Raw genomic sequence first — 15,565 nt, forward strand, 5'->3', positions numbered from 1 at the left:
AGAGAGTGATATACCTCGATTTTAGACAGTATCAGTTAGCAAATATCAACTTTAAATTGCATAACGCAAACATGTTCAACAGACGCGAATTCCTACCCATCATCTATTGTCCCTGTTAACGAACTACGAGAGATGTTAAATATTGCTTCTTACCAAGTAATTTACTTGAAATGCCGTGAGGTAAAGCTTTGTGTTGGACACGGATTCGAACCCAGAACCTAATCGGATTGCTATCGAAGCACAGTCAAATGCGACATATCGGATTTTCGCGGCAGTAGCTAGATGTTTTAACTGAAATGACGAGACGAAACATTAATCTTTTCCTTCCCAGGACTCCTGCCCGACACCTATCGCATGTTATATTCTAGAGAAAACGAACGTTAAATATGGGTTTGTTGCGCCAGCAGTGATATTTGAGCATGTTTGATCTAGAAATAATATGACGAAGAGTTCAGCGCTCACTGGGAATAGAGCCCCACACATATCGTTGTTGACTACACACAAAGAGACGTCAGTTACCGAATTTTTCTCCACCAGCTGCTCAGAATAACATCTTGAACTTACAGTCTTCTCGCAAATAGTTCTGTGTCTCACTGGGAGTTAAAAACGTCAGATATCGTTAGTGTTGACAACGAATGAAAATACATTAAAAATCAAAATCCTTATCCACCAGCAGATAGGTGTTCTCATGCTAGAGCTTGATAATACATAATTAAATCTTTAGTGCTGGGCCAGGATTCGATCCCATTCACGCGTAATATGTGGAGATGTTAAGGAATCTGCAGTTTCGAACAAACAACAAATTGTACCCGAGCTGTATTGTCACGAAAGGATCAAATTCCGCATTAAGGGCGGTCTGAGTTGCATTCCCAGTTCAGAACCAATCTTATCGACACACAGAAGCTCAGATAAAAGATGGAATAAGTGTCCTGTGACCATACATAGTATTTGTTTCGTCACTTGAAATAAATAACTAGTATAAGAAAGGTTACTGGTGATAGAGTTTCTACATGTCGCCACTCCAGACTTTATTGTGGTTCAACCTACCGTCTACTTGGTAGAGAAGGAAAAGCATCTTCAATGTCAATTTTCAGACCACACTGCCATTACACCTTCTTCACTTGGTGTAGCCAGGAGAGAATGGACTCTGTCTCTCCCTATCTAAAATCATTGACAGAAGTGGGAATCCATCCCAGACCATAGGTATAACGACCTACCATCCGTCCAACAGACCACGAAATCCTCTTCTCTCATTTTTCTATCGTAACGCCGTTGCGCCACACTGGATGAGAATTCTGACACACAGGCGTCCTGTAGTAATTTGCACCATGTTCAGTAAATTCATTTACTTGGTTGACCGAATCACCATGAACTAGCTGCCTCGGCTACCCAGTGCATACATTCCACTCTATATTTTGTAATCACCGAAATAAAATCACGTAACAGCCACCTACACAGAACTGCCAGCAGTGTAGGATGCAGAAGTTTAAATAGGAAGTGTCCCTTTCCACTTGAGCTATTCTATTGCGCTATCTGTTTGTAGAAAACGTCGTTCAGTAAAAAAAAAAAAGAAAAGCTGTAACTGTTTGTCTCTCAGAAGTCAAGACCTGGCCATATGCATAATCTCACAGTGCTGTGGAATCAAAAAGTTCTGGAGGAATAGTTGTCGAGCTCTGGAGCTGTTGTAGCTACGTGTCAGCTAGTAGCGTAGATAAGATGTCGCGAGTTCGAATACATTCAGTGCTACATTATTTGAAACGCAATTCTTCAGTCTGCTGAAGTTGTCAATCTAATGGAACTTTGAACATACTTCCCTTCACTTCTCAACCCAAAGTAGTCGCATGTGGAAAAAGGGTTAACTACTGTGACATTTTGTTCTGTTCAGGTTTAATAGACAGCAGGCAGCAGATGCATCTCGAAGATGTGTAGGGAGAGCGCATCGTGCCATAATATGTCAGAAAAGTATTTTCTACATTAGCTGTCGTGTGGTAGCGAGATTTTATTCTTCTTCAAACTTTGTTTGACAGCTTTAACTCAGAACAAGTTTTCTACATGCATGTAATCAATAAACTGCACGTGCATTGTCATACTGTCATAGATAACATTAGAGAATTCGCATATATCGTTGGTGCTTAATTTCTCTCTCATGTTTACTATTGTTTTAACAACACTAAAGGAAACCTTACGAAAATTGTGCACTGTATTATAAGAAATGAAATAAAAGTAACCACGATAACCTTACGAGGAAAGTGTGTTTTAATAAAACCGAGTATCTGTGCACAAATGTGCCTCTATCGACACGAATTAGTAAAATACTACTCACTTAGATTTTGATTTTGATTGGGTCTGTGTTTCATTGGTATGTTGTGTCGTAATCAAGAGGTATGCAAATGTGGCATTTCATAAATATAGTTACGTATTCCTAGAAACCCAAAATTCGCTTGTCAGCAGCGGAAAGAGGCGTTACCTGTTGTGCAGCATTGTAAGTTTTTCAACATTGCACTATGAGCCGAAAGTATTTTCTTGCGATTTCCTTATTGATGTTTGATCTGACTCCTTGTAGCTCTTTCACAGAAGGGATAAAAACGTTGCAGTCAGTGAGACTGGAACTGCAAACCATAACAGACGCTTTTCCACAGGTCAGCACGTTGCCACAGAGCTGGCGAAGACGTATGGGTCCTAGCGTCCTCTTACGACGGCAATAGTGCCTAGAACTCGTAAACCGCTATTTAAAGGTCGAGATTAGTTGTGATTTCCACCTGCAACGACTTTCCTGGGCTGAAAACCGTAAATTTACATTCTTTTGTTACTCTTCAAGCGATAATAACTCAGATTATTCTATGGAAATGACAGGTAAAATCAAGTGAACTTTGAGGCTTAATTCCGTGCACACCAGGAAGTAACTCGTCGATCACAGAGTTGCCAAACATACGTAGCCTTGTTGCCAAATCTCAGTTACAGTACCAGCAGGTAGAGGACGAACCGATGTGATCCTACAGCGGGCTGGGAAGTGACAATAGCTGGTGTCTCCAAGTCGCGGCTGCTACGGCCTGGAATACGTAATGCGACTGACTCGCTTACTGTAACTAGGTTTAGGAACTGGAGCGTAGTTACTAATAATACTCAGAACTGACTGCAAACTAAGCATCATAAATCAGTAACTCTCATTGTTGTTTTTATATTTCTTTATAAGTGTACTCAAAACTAAGAAACACATTCACAGGCGTTTTCGTGCCTCGCCGATAGTCGAGCACAACAAACAAATAAAAATAAAAAAGAATGTTTATATATATATATATATATATATATATATATATATATATATGTGTGTGTGTGTGTGTGTGTGTGTGTGTGTGTGTGTGAGTGTGTGTGAGTGTTTGTGTGTGAGTGTGAGTGAGTGTGTGTGTGTGTGTGAGAGAGAGAGAGAGAGAGATAAAAAAGAATGAGAGTGTAAAAAATTGTTGTAAAGAAAATGAATCATGCTATTTAAAGAAATCTTTCATTGTAATGACACGTTCCACATCATTACGAAATGTCGTATTCATGATCTACGGAACAAGAAGTAATCTAATGTAATGTAATCTAATCTAATCACATCATATTGATGACTAGCCATAAAGAGTCAGAATTACCGAAATTTTTGCCAATACCAGTAACCAAATCTAAACTTGAAAATAAAAGACGACAAGTTTTGTAATAAACCGTGACTCCTATCAAGACCCTTTCGTCCCTGTTATCTAACCACGAAAGACGTCTGATATACCTCCATTCTGAAGTAACAAAGTGTGCATGCATTTAAAGATGAAGTGCATGATGTGAAGTTCTGTGACGGAGATACAAACCCAACACGTAATCGGATTGTTAACTAAGAAAAATCAAATGTTACGTATCGGTTTTTCTTACGAGCAGCTAGGTGTCTGAATCTAAAATAAGGATACAAACTTTTGTGCCTAAGAGACAATCTAACTGCACACCTACCGTGCATCCACGAACGTAGCCTAAGTATCAGTTTCTTACTCACGAACAGTAAGATGTGTGCGTATTTGACCAGAAATAACGACACCTATTGCGATTGTTGGCAACACATGAACAGACATTAAAAATGCGCGTTAATTTTCACTAGCAGGTGGGTGTGCACTTGATAGAGCTGGAAATGAAATTATGAATATTTTTGTACTGGATCAGGATTCGGACCCACATATTTACCTTTGGAGGAGACCTACAGAAGACTGCAGTCTTGGGAAAAGGAACGAAATGATTGAACTATACTGTTCCGAGAGATTCTGATCCTCGAAAGAGGAGATACGAATGCGAATCACAGTCCAGCACCAAATTTTTCAACGTCTCTAGTTCAACCAAGTACAAGTAAACTAAGAGCCCTGTCCCTTTAAATGGCTATCGGTTCATCAAATAAAATAAAATTTGCTAATGTAAGTAAGCTTACCGGCGACTGTATTTCTGTTTACAATGACTTCCGCTTTGTCATTTCCCAACGTAAACTGGCTCTGCCCAGTTGGTAATGAAGGAACGTGATGCTTAATGCGGATTCTGGATTATAACGTCTTTCTCTTGAGGTTACCAGAGGTAAAATACATCTGTTTGTGCCTCTTAAAAGCAAATGCCTGAACCCACGCATTGCACCTGTGATAGTTCGTTACACCAGAGCATTGTGGCCACATTTCACAGCCCCTGGAGTTTGCTGTAACGGATGATGTGCTTAGCTTACAAAATTAATCACGGTGGAAAAAATGGGAGTCTATTAAATGGTTAAGTAGAAGCAAGCTTCTGACGCAGAGATTATGCTATTCTCACGTCAGCAGGATGTAAAGACTCTTCTAGGCATCATAGGCTGGATGTGAAGCCATTTTGATTTTTCACAAATTCAGCAAATTTCTTAGTTCGAGAAAATCCACTGTGAAGTGCCGGATAATTCGATTATTCCTGTTATTATTACTATCATTTTATTCATACCGCTGCTGGAACACGATCGTAGTCTTGAGGTAAAACGCGAGACCAGCTAATACGACGTCTGGCGACCGAAAGCACATATCGACAAAATTTTTATCGCCCCTTTCCTCTCTGTGCTGAAGCTATGAGTGTAATTCAAGCGAATCTACTATATAATATTATCTGGTCTCGCGTTTTACCTCAAGACTACGGGGTCGCAGTGAAGAGTAATGTACTAAGACTGGAGTCAAGACTTCGTCTGGGAAGTGCCGCAGTCTACATATTGCCAGATCGAGCATGTTGCCAGACATAGAATTCTGAGAGGAGCACGACTTTATTGTCCACCTTACGTGAACGACTCGGCGGTCAATTTTTTGGTCTAAGACTGTATCTACAACACATATTGCACGCTGAAGGCCCAGAAGAATTAAAAAAAACAAAAGTAGTTTATGAGAGCAACGTTAACCATAGCGTTCGAAGTATTCATAGTATTGTATACGTGTGTGTAAACGCCTTCCAATGACCACTCAAGGAAGACAAGGATACACAGTCCAGCTTCAATATTATAAATACGCCTCAGTTTGTGGATGAACTCAGACTTAGGTTGATAATAATTTTGAATATTTAGCAGCACTGTACCAATTGGTGTTAAACTCGTTTTCAACCAATGATTCCCATAGCTACAGGAACACTACTTGTGATACCTCTTAGACAAAATACTTAAGCAGTGTTATCAGACGAAAAGATCAACCTGACACAAACTGTGGGAAGTTTGTTTCACAACCTTCGTACCTGGATAATGAGCTTTTTCCTATTTGAGATATCTGTGAACGTTGCTGCTTAAGACGACTTAAGCAGAAACTAAATTCCCTCAGCTTCGATAATGTTGAAAGAAATCGTCTTATCGGCACTAACTCGTGATTTGTGAATTGTTTACCGGCCGCACTCTGCCGTATTTCGCCGGTTGGAAGGCAAAAGCTTACTGACAAATTTCAGACAGAAATTACTGTTACAGTGTACTTATGGAGCAAAATGAGTGGATTGCGTATTTTCCGGTGAGAAAGAGCACTGGCAAACAGTCTTCGCTACATGAGGTTATTTAAACTGGTGTCACTCTGAGCTATAATTTATGGTCAGGTCAATGTTTCGGATGCGAGTTTTGCAACTGTGAAATACTTTCCTACATTATAGAAGCGAATATTAAATTTGAACTAATATTGCGAAAATTTTGTACTTGGGCAGCTTAGAATGAATATACTTCTGTTTATTTCAAAGGGAAACAATAGATTTTCTAAAACATTGTCTGTCATACACAACTTGAAACAGGACATATCGACCAAATCATGTGGAAGAACTGACAGCGACGTATATCGGAAGGCAGTAAGATCTCTTGCCTTTTGGTTTGTCAGTACTCGATAGCCATTTCTAGGTGCAAGTAAATGACGAAAAGCAGCGCGTTTTTGTCATCAAGTAAAGTCTTCGTCAATTACTTTAGTTTTAATGTAATCTAAGAGTAATTGCTGATGTTTGATATTAACATGAAAAGGACTCCGTAAACAGGGAAAGAACCTGTTCTTGGGAAACTACTTCTACATTAAAGGCATTAAATGATCTTCAAGCACTTGTGTTCCAGCAGCGGTATGAATAAAATGATATTAATAATAACAGTAATAATCGAATTATCCGGCAACTTCACACTTCACAGTGGATTTTCTCGAACTAAGGAATTTGCTGAATTTGTGAAAAATCAAAATGGCTTCACATCCAGCCTATGATGCATAGAAGAGTATCTACATCCTGCTGACATGAGAATAGCATAATTTCTGCGTCAGAAGCATGCTTCTACTTAACTATTTAATAGACTCGCATTTTTTCCACCGTGATTAGTTTTGTAAGCTAAGGGCAGCATCCGTTACAGCACACTCCAGGGGCTGGGAAATGTGGCCACAATGGTCTGGTGGAACAAACTATCACAGGTGCAATGCGTGGGTTCAGGCATTTGCTTTTAAGAGGCACAAACAGATTTATTTTACCTCTGGTAACCTCAAGAGAAAGACGTTATAATCCAGAATCCGCATTAAGCATCACGTTCCTTCATTACCAACTGGGCAGAGCCAGTTTACGTTGGGAAATGACATAGCGGAAGTCATTGTAAACAGAAATACAGTCGCCAGTAAGCTTACTTACATTAGCAAATTTTACTTTATTTGATGAACCGATAGCCGTTTAAAAGGACAGGGCTCTTAGTTTACTTGTACTTGGTTGAACTAGAGACGTTGAAAAATTTGGTGCTGGACTGTGATTCGCATTCGTATCTCCTCTTTCGAGGATCAGAATCTCTCGGAACAGTATAGTTCAATCATTTCGTTCCTTTTCCCAAGACTGCAGTCTTCTGTAGGTCTCCTCCAAAGGTAAATATGTGGGTCCTAATCCTGATCCAGTACAAAAATATTCATAATTTCATTTCCAGCTCTATCAAGTGCACACCCACCTGCTAGTGAAAATTAACGCGCATTTTTAATGTCTGTTCATTTGTTGCCAACAATCGCAATAGGTGTCGTTATTTCTGGTCAAATACGCACACATCTTACTGTTCGTGAGTAAGAAACTGATACTTAGGCTACGTTCGTGGATGCACGGTAGGTGTGCAGTTAGATTGTCTCTTAGGCACAAAAGTTTGTATCCTTATTTTAGATTCAGACACCTAGCTGCTCGTAAGAAAAACCGATACGTAACATTTGATTTTTCTTAGTTAACAATCCGATTACGTGTTGGGTTTGTATCTCCGTCACAGAACTTCACATCATGCACTTCATCTTTAAATGCATGCACACTTTGTTACTTCAGAATGGAGGTATATCAGACATCTTTCGTGGTTAGATAACAGGGACGAAAGGGTCTTGATAGGAGTCACGGTTTATTACAAAACTTGTCGACTTTTATTTTCAAGTTTAGATTTGGTTACTGGTATTGGCAAAAATTTCGGTAATTCTGATTCTTTATGGCTAGTCATCAATATGATGTGATTAGATTAGATTACATTACATTAGATTACTTCTTGTTCCGTAGATCATGAATACGACATTTCGTAATGATGTGGAACGTGTCATTACAATGAAAGATTTCTTTAAATAGCATGATTCATTTTCTTTACAACAATTTTTTACACTCTCATTCTTTTTTATCTCTCTCTCTCTCTCTCTCACACACACACATACTCACACACACTCACATACACTCACACACACTCACTCACACTCACACACACTCACTCACACTCACACACAAACACTCACACTCACACACACACACTCACACACACTCACACACAACAACTCACACACACTCACACACACACACACACACACACACACACACATGTATATATAAACATTCTTTTTTATTTTTATTTGTTTGTTGTGCTCGACTATCGGCGAGGCACGAAAACGCCTGTGAATGTGTTTCTTAGTTTTGAGTACACTTATAAAGAAATATAAAAACAACAATGAGAGTTACTGATTTATGATGCTTAGTTTGCAGTCAGTTCTGAGTATTATTAGTAACTACGCTCCAGTCCCTAAACCTAGTTACAGTAAGCGAGTCAGTCGCATTACGTATTCCAGGCCGTAGCAGCCGCGACTTGGAGACACCAGCTATTGTCACTTCCCAGCCCGCTGTAGGATCACATCGGTTCGTCCTCTACCTGCTGGTACTGTAACTGAGATTTGGCAACAAGGCTACGTATGTTTGGCAACTCTGTGATCGACGAGTTACTTCCTGGTGTGCACGGAATTAAGCCTCAAAGTTCACTTGATTTTACCTGTCATTTCCATAGAATAATCTGAGTTATTATCGATTGAAGAGTAACAAAAGAATGTAAATTTACGGTTTTCAGCCCAGGAAAGTCGTTGCAGGTGGAAATCGCAACTAATCTCGACCTTTAAATAGCGGTTTACGAGTTCTAGGCACTATTGCCGTCGTAAGAGGACGCTCAGACCCATACCTCTTCGCAGCTCTGTGGCAACGTGCTGACCTGTGGAAAAGCGTCTGTTATGGTTTGCAGTTCCAGTCTCACTGACTGCAACGTTTTTATCCCTTCTGTGAAAGAGCTACAAGGAGTCAGATCAAACATCAATAAGGAAATCGCAAGAAAATACTTTCGGCTCATAGTGCAATGTTGAAAAACTTACAATGCTGCACAACAGGTAACGCCTCTTTCCGCTGCTGACAAGCGAATTTTGGGTTTCTAGGAATACGTAACTATATTTATGAAATGCCACATTTGCATACCTCTTGAGTACGACACAGCATACCAATGAAACACAGACCCAATCAAAATCAAAATCTAAGTGAGTAGTATTTTACTAATTCGTGTCGATAGAGGCACATTTGTGTACAGATACTCGGTTTTATTAAAACATACTTTCGTCGTAAGGTTATCGTGGTTACTTTTATTTCATTTCTTATAATACAGTGCACAATTTTCGTAAGGTTTCCTTTAGTGTTGTTAAAACAATAGTAAACATGAGAGAGAAATTAAGCACCAACGATATATGCGAATTCTCTAATGTTATCTATGACAGTATGACAATGCACGTGCAGTTTATTGATTACATGCATGTAGAAAACTTGTTCTGAGTTAAAGCTGTCAAACAAAGTTTGAAGAAGAATAAAATCTCACTACCACACGACAGCTAATGTAGAAAATACTTTTCTGACATATTATGGCACGATGCGCTCTCCCTACACATCTTCGAGATGCATCTGCTGCCTGCTGTCTATTAAACCTGAACAGAACAAAATGTCACAGTAGTTAACCCTTTTTCCACATGCGACTACTTTGGGTTGAGAAGTGAAGGGAAGTATGTTCAAAGTTCCATTAGATTGACAACTTCAGCAGACAGAAGAATTGCGTTTCAAAAAATGTAGCACTGAATGTATTCGAACTCGCGACATCTTATCTACGCTACTAGCTGACACGTAGCTACAACAGCTCCAGAGCTCGACAACTATTCCTCCAGAACTTTTTGATTCCACAGCACTGTGAGATTATGCATATGGCCAGGTCTTGACTTCTGAGAGACAAACAGTTACAGCTTTTCTTTTTTTTTTTTTTTACTGAACGACGTTTTCTACAAACAGATAGCGCAATAGAATAGCTCAAGTGGAAAGGAACACTTCCTATTTAAACTTCTGCATCCTACACTGCTGGCAGTTCTGTGTAGGTGGCTGTTACGTGATTTTATTTCGGTGATTACAAAATATAGAGTGGAATGTATGCACTGGGTAGCCGAGGCAGCTAGTTCATGGTGATTCGGTCAACCAAGTAAATGAATTTACTGAACATGGTGCAAATTACTACAGGACGCCTGTGTGTCAGAATTCTCATCCAGTGTGGCGCAACGGCGTTACGATAGAAAAAAGAGAGAAGAGGATTTCGTGGTCTGTTGGACGGATGGTAGGTTGTTATACCTATGGTCTGGGTTGGATTCCCACTTCTGTCAATGATTTTAGATAGGGAGAGACAGAGTCCATTCTCTCCTGGCTACACCAAGTGAAGAAGGTGTAATGGCAGTGTGGTCTGAAAATTGACATTGAAGATGCTTTTCCTTCTCTACCAAGTAGACGGTAGGTTGAACCACAATAAAGTCTGGAGTGGCGACATGTAAAAAACTCTATCACCAGTAACCTTTCTTATACTAGTTATTTATTTCAAGTGACGAAACAAACGCTATGTATGGTCACAGGACACTTATTCCATCTTTTATCTGAGCTTCTGTGTGTCGATAAGATTGGTTCTGAACTGGGAATGCAACTCAGACCGCCCTTAACGCGGAATTTCATCATTTCGTGACAATTCAGCTCGGGTACAATTTGTTGTTTGTTCGAAACTGCAGATTCCTTAACATCTCCACATATTACGCGTGAATGGGATCGAATCCTGGCCCGGCACTAAAGATTTAATTATGTATTATCAAGCTCTAGCATGAGAACACCTATCTGCTGGTGGATAAGAATTTTGATTTTTAATGTATTTTCATTCGTTGTCAACACTAACGATATCTGACGTTTTTAACTCCCAGTGAGACACAGAACTATTTGCGAGAAGACTGTAAGTTCAAGATGTTATTCTGAGCAGCTGGTGGAGAAAAATTCGGTAACTGACGTCTCTTTGTGTGTAGTCAACAACGATATGTGTGGGGCTCTATTCCCAGTGAGCGCTGAACTCTTCGTCATATTATTTCTAGTTCAAACATGCTCACATATCACTGCTGGCGCAACAAACCCATATTTAACATCCCTCGTAGTTCGTTAACAGGGACAATAGACGATGGGTAGTAATTCGCGTCTGATAAACATGTTTGCGTTATGCAATTTAAAGTTGATATTTGCTAACTGATACTGACTAAAACCGAGGTATATCACTCTCTGTATGCTTAATCAGGAATGACTGTTAGTTTCCGTCACTAACGAAATCTTTGCTTAGCCTGCATGAGCTGGGTTTGAATCCATATGCGGAACAAGACGGTTCGTCGTGTCATTTGAAGTTCATACATATTCTCAACTAGCTGCTCGTGAATAACTTAAATTTTTAATGTCATTTTGTGTTAAATACTAAGTAGGGTATGTTACTTTGAAGAGAAAATCATGAATACGACGAACTTACTACGTGAATTACCAATCTGACGTAATAATGAGAGTGGTAACATTTCAGGTATGTCATTTATTGTAATAAATGTGAGCTTACAAACCTTAAGGACAATCTTATAGTGATAAGGTGTTGTCTGATATTTGTAGTATCGTGGTATTACTTTACATCTTGAGTTATTGCGATACGGAGTAGTGTTTTCTAGTGGTGACTTGTTGGAACCATTTTCAATAGTCAAACGACTGTACCAAGGAGCGATTAGAGGACCTGCTGGACAGCTTTTTTTTGAATAGGACAATGTTCCTGTCCAATCATTTTTAGATTAGTTACAATAAGCTTACGCTGCAAGAGAACTCGCTTGTATTTTTCAATATGTGGTCTGTTTTCGGTTTGAAGGCCTTACACTGCATCGGCAACTTAGTGCAACTCCACCGAGGGTTGTCTGGAGTAGGGTGGAGATAGCAATGTGAAAGTTGCGAGCTGTCGAAGACGATCTTCATATTCCTAATGCGATTAGGACACCGTATACTCTTGACGACGTTTAGCACCTGTGCGGTCAGTCAACCAATTTCCGAATTCATGTTGAGTAATCCTGCTAAATTCCCATAATATTGTCTTTTTATATTGATGAGTAATATGGATAGTCGTCACGTTCATGTGTTGTCTACAACGCAAATTTTATGTTACTATCCTACGTTTTGTATTTCATAATCGGAACTATCTGCATTAACCGTCATCAGAGCAATGTCAGGGAACAGAATGCAGCAGTGCCTTGGTACCTACTTGGAGACCTGCTTGAGTCGTCTTCTAAGGGAAGGGTAGTTGCTGGTTCACATTATATTACACTAGCGAGAAGTACCGACTTTTCCTTTTCTCTGCAAACATCCCGAACTAAGTTCAGTAACTAAATGCTAAGAATATATTTGCATTGTGCCAACTCCAAGATCAATAGATATGGATATAGAAATAGATTTTTATATTTAAAGCCATTCTCGTTCTGCGTTGGAATAAACATTATTCATTATTTGATTGTTCTTGTTACGATTGTTATTGTCATTCTCTCACTCGTAAGAGTTTTCACATCCCTATTTGGTATCGATGCACATGAAGAGTGGCTATGAATGAAGGGAATACTGAATGTTACGTCATGCAGAATACACTCATTTACTTCTGCTCCTCGTGATCAACGCTGCAGGAGAAGTGAGACACATAATGTTGACAGTGTGAGGACAGACATGCTGTCACAACTCTGCAACTACACAGTGTTACCAGACAAGAAGGTGCTGCGGAATCAAAAGTGTAGTACGGACTTTGCCTCAGTAGCAGACAGCTGCTAATTTTGGACCATGACCGTGGATTACACTTCGGTCAGTGCTTGTTAGAGTGTTGCAACTGTAAATGGAAGGCTTTGTTTGACAGTCTTGTGCTGATGCTGTCTGAATAAATTATGCCATTGGATAAAAAGCGGTTTAGTTTTGAGACCTAACCCACAAGGGGAGAAGGCACAGTGGTCTGCTTCAGGAAATCCAAGCAATAAAACACAAAAAGCAACCCAGGAAGGGTTCGAACATCTACTTTCATGCAGAGACATGCACTTGGAATCTGTTCATCGTTACGGGGTCAAACAAGAGGGTAACATTACTGAAACAATGATCAGGTTACTTAGTATATAAGAGAGCATACAGATTTCAGGGAGGAAACGTATGAAGACGCAGACTTCCTCGTTATCAATATGTGCGGCATATCTTTCGTGTTAACGAAAGTAATATCCCGCTTTAACTCTTCTTACGTCTCAAATGAAATGAATGTCATGATGAATCGAATATTTGTTGACTGCGTCTCTCCTTGCTTCCATCCGTACCAACATATTTCTTCATTCTCGTGGTAATCATTACATTCTTTTTGTATGCTGCAAAATATTGCACGTGGACAAATTCGACATCGAGGTGCAAAGTGTTTGGTATCTTACATTATATTCAATTCGAATAAGCTTCAGATGTATTTTTACTTCGTTTGTATTTTTAGATGATTATGAACGTTACGGAAAATTATCTCACATGCTTTATGTTGAATGAGAAACATTGGATGACCCGTTTTGCTTTCCCTAAGTTGAAATGATATAATGTCGGCGTCAACAGCCTTCTTCCACGCCGGAAGCTGAAACTTGTATCATTCTGGATTAATGATAATTGAACGTCTCAAATGTAGACGTAGCCCACAAGGCGACGTCAGAAACTACGTATCAGGGGAGCACGCCGCATAAAAACCAAACGTGCCCGCGCGTCTCCACTCTGAAGGACTGTATCGGAGAATCACGGCAAGCATTTCGCTGAAGAGCTGCCTCGTAAGAGAACCGAGAAATGGCAGCGTCGTAGCAAGTATTTGTCAACACTCTGATAGTGCATTTACTTCCGGGTGTAGGCCGGCGTTACCTCGATAAATTCACTTGTCATTCGTTTTCCACATCGAAGACTCGTACGATAGAATCCACTGTAAGATGAGACACTTAGAAAGCATAATTAATTTCTGGACTCCAAGAACGGCGTTCTTCACATAAGTAACACCTGTTTGTGTGTTTTAAGGTTGCGTTTTGAGGCTCAGGCAACATCGCAGTGACTATAGTCCGTCTGTGGTCGCCAGTGTGTCGTTAGCTCAGAGGTTATTCGTCATATTGTGGCTTTTCTAACGCGGGACATTCTGAATCGGAATACTCCCCTTTCATTATTAGTTCCGAGACGTGACTATTTTCCTCGGACAAAGGCCAATGTTGTGAATTGAATTCGCGGACATGCCATTCACTATCTAGTTGGACAAACTGTAGACTCTGTACTCGATTTTTGGACATACCTCAACAACCGTCATTATGTCGTTGTCCGCCACCCAAAATACAGACAATTTTTCTCGAACTTCCTTGGGAGTGCTTTCCACGACCCGCCTCGCAGCTGGAATGTATTAAGCCAAGAGTGAAGAAGGTTTCCAGTTTGAACCAATGAACATTTCTGAACTACTGAACGGAACACACCAATTTCGAGAAGACGTGACTCAACATATTACCAGCGGGGCGCAGAAGGCGTCTGATCAATTACACAACAAAGATAAACAAAACAAAAATCAAAACTAAAATAAAATTCAGAAAAGGAAGATTTTGTTTTGTTTGTAATGATAGCCCTAACCTTGAATTCCCACATTTCCCCTGGTATATAGGCAGCTCTTGGGGTAAGTTTAATCAGTAGCCAACGCCTGAAATGGACCAGTTTTTTTTTTTTTTTGCTATAGGATGAAAAGTGGCGGTGACACTTAGTTTCTTCTTTTATTGCCATTTTCCTAAGGGGCTTTAAAATAAGAGAGAAAAAAAGGGGTAATCGTCAAAAAAGTAAAAGAAAGACAAGCAAAAGTTAAAAAAAAGAGGAAGATTTTGTTTTGTTTGTAATGATAGCCCTAACCTTGAATTCCCATATTTCCCCTGGTATATAGGCAGCTCTTGGGGTAAGTTTAGTCAGGAGCCAACGCCTGAAGTGGACCAGATTTTTTTTTTTTTTTTGTTATAGGATGAAAAGTGGCGGTGGCACTTAGTTTCTTCTTTTATTGCCATTTTCCTAAGGGGCTTTAAAATAAGAGAGAAAAAAAGGGGTAATCGTCAAAAAAGTAAAAGAAAAAAAGCAAAATTAAAAAAAAAAGAGGTTCCCTTGTGCGTTGCGGTGGTTCTACTGTATGACATGGCAGTTCCAATCTCGGTGGAAGCCGCTGACTACTACCTTGTATTTTCCATTTTAATTAATGGAGTTGCAAACGGCTAGTAAAAGTTCTTTATACGAATTCTGAAGAATGTCTTTAAACATCAATCTTCGTCCGATTCGACTTAGTAAATTAAGTAAATATCATGGATGTCTGCTTTGCAAATGCCAAGGTGCTTCGCTGTAAAATAGATCCTGAAAAGATTCAAAGCGACTGTCAACGATATAAATTTGT

This window comes from Schistocerca serialis, chromosome 4 (assembly GCF_023864345.2).
Source record: "Schistocerca serialis cubense isolate TAMUIC-IGC-003099 chromosome 4, iqSchSeri2.2, whole genome shotgun sequence".
NCBI lineage: Eukaryota > Metazoa > Arthropoda > Insecta > Orthoptera > Acrididae > Schistocerca > Schistocerca serialis.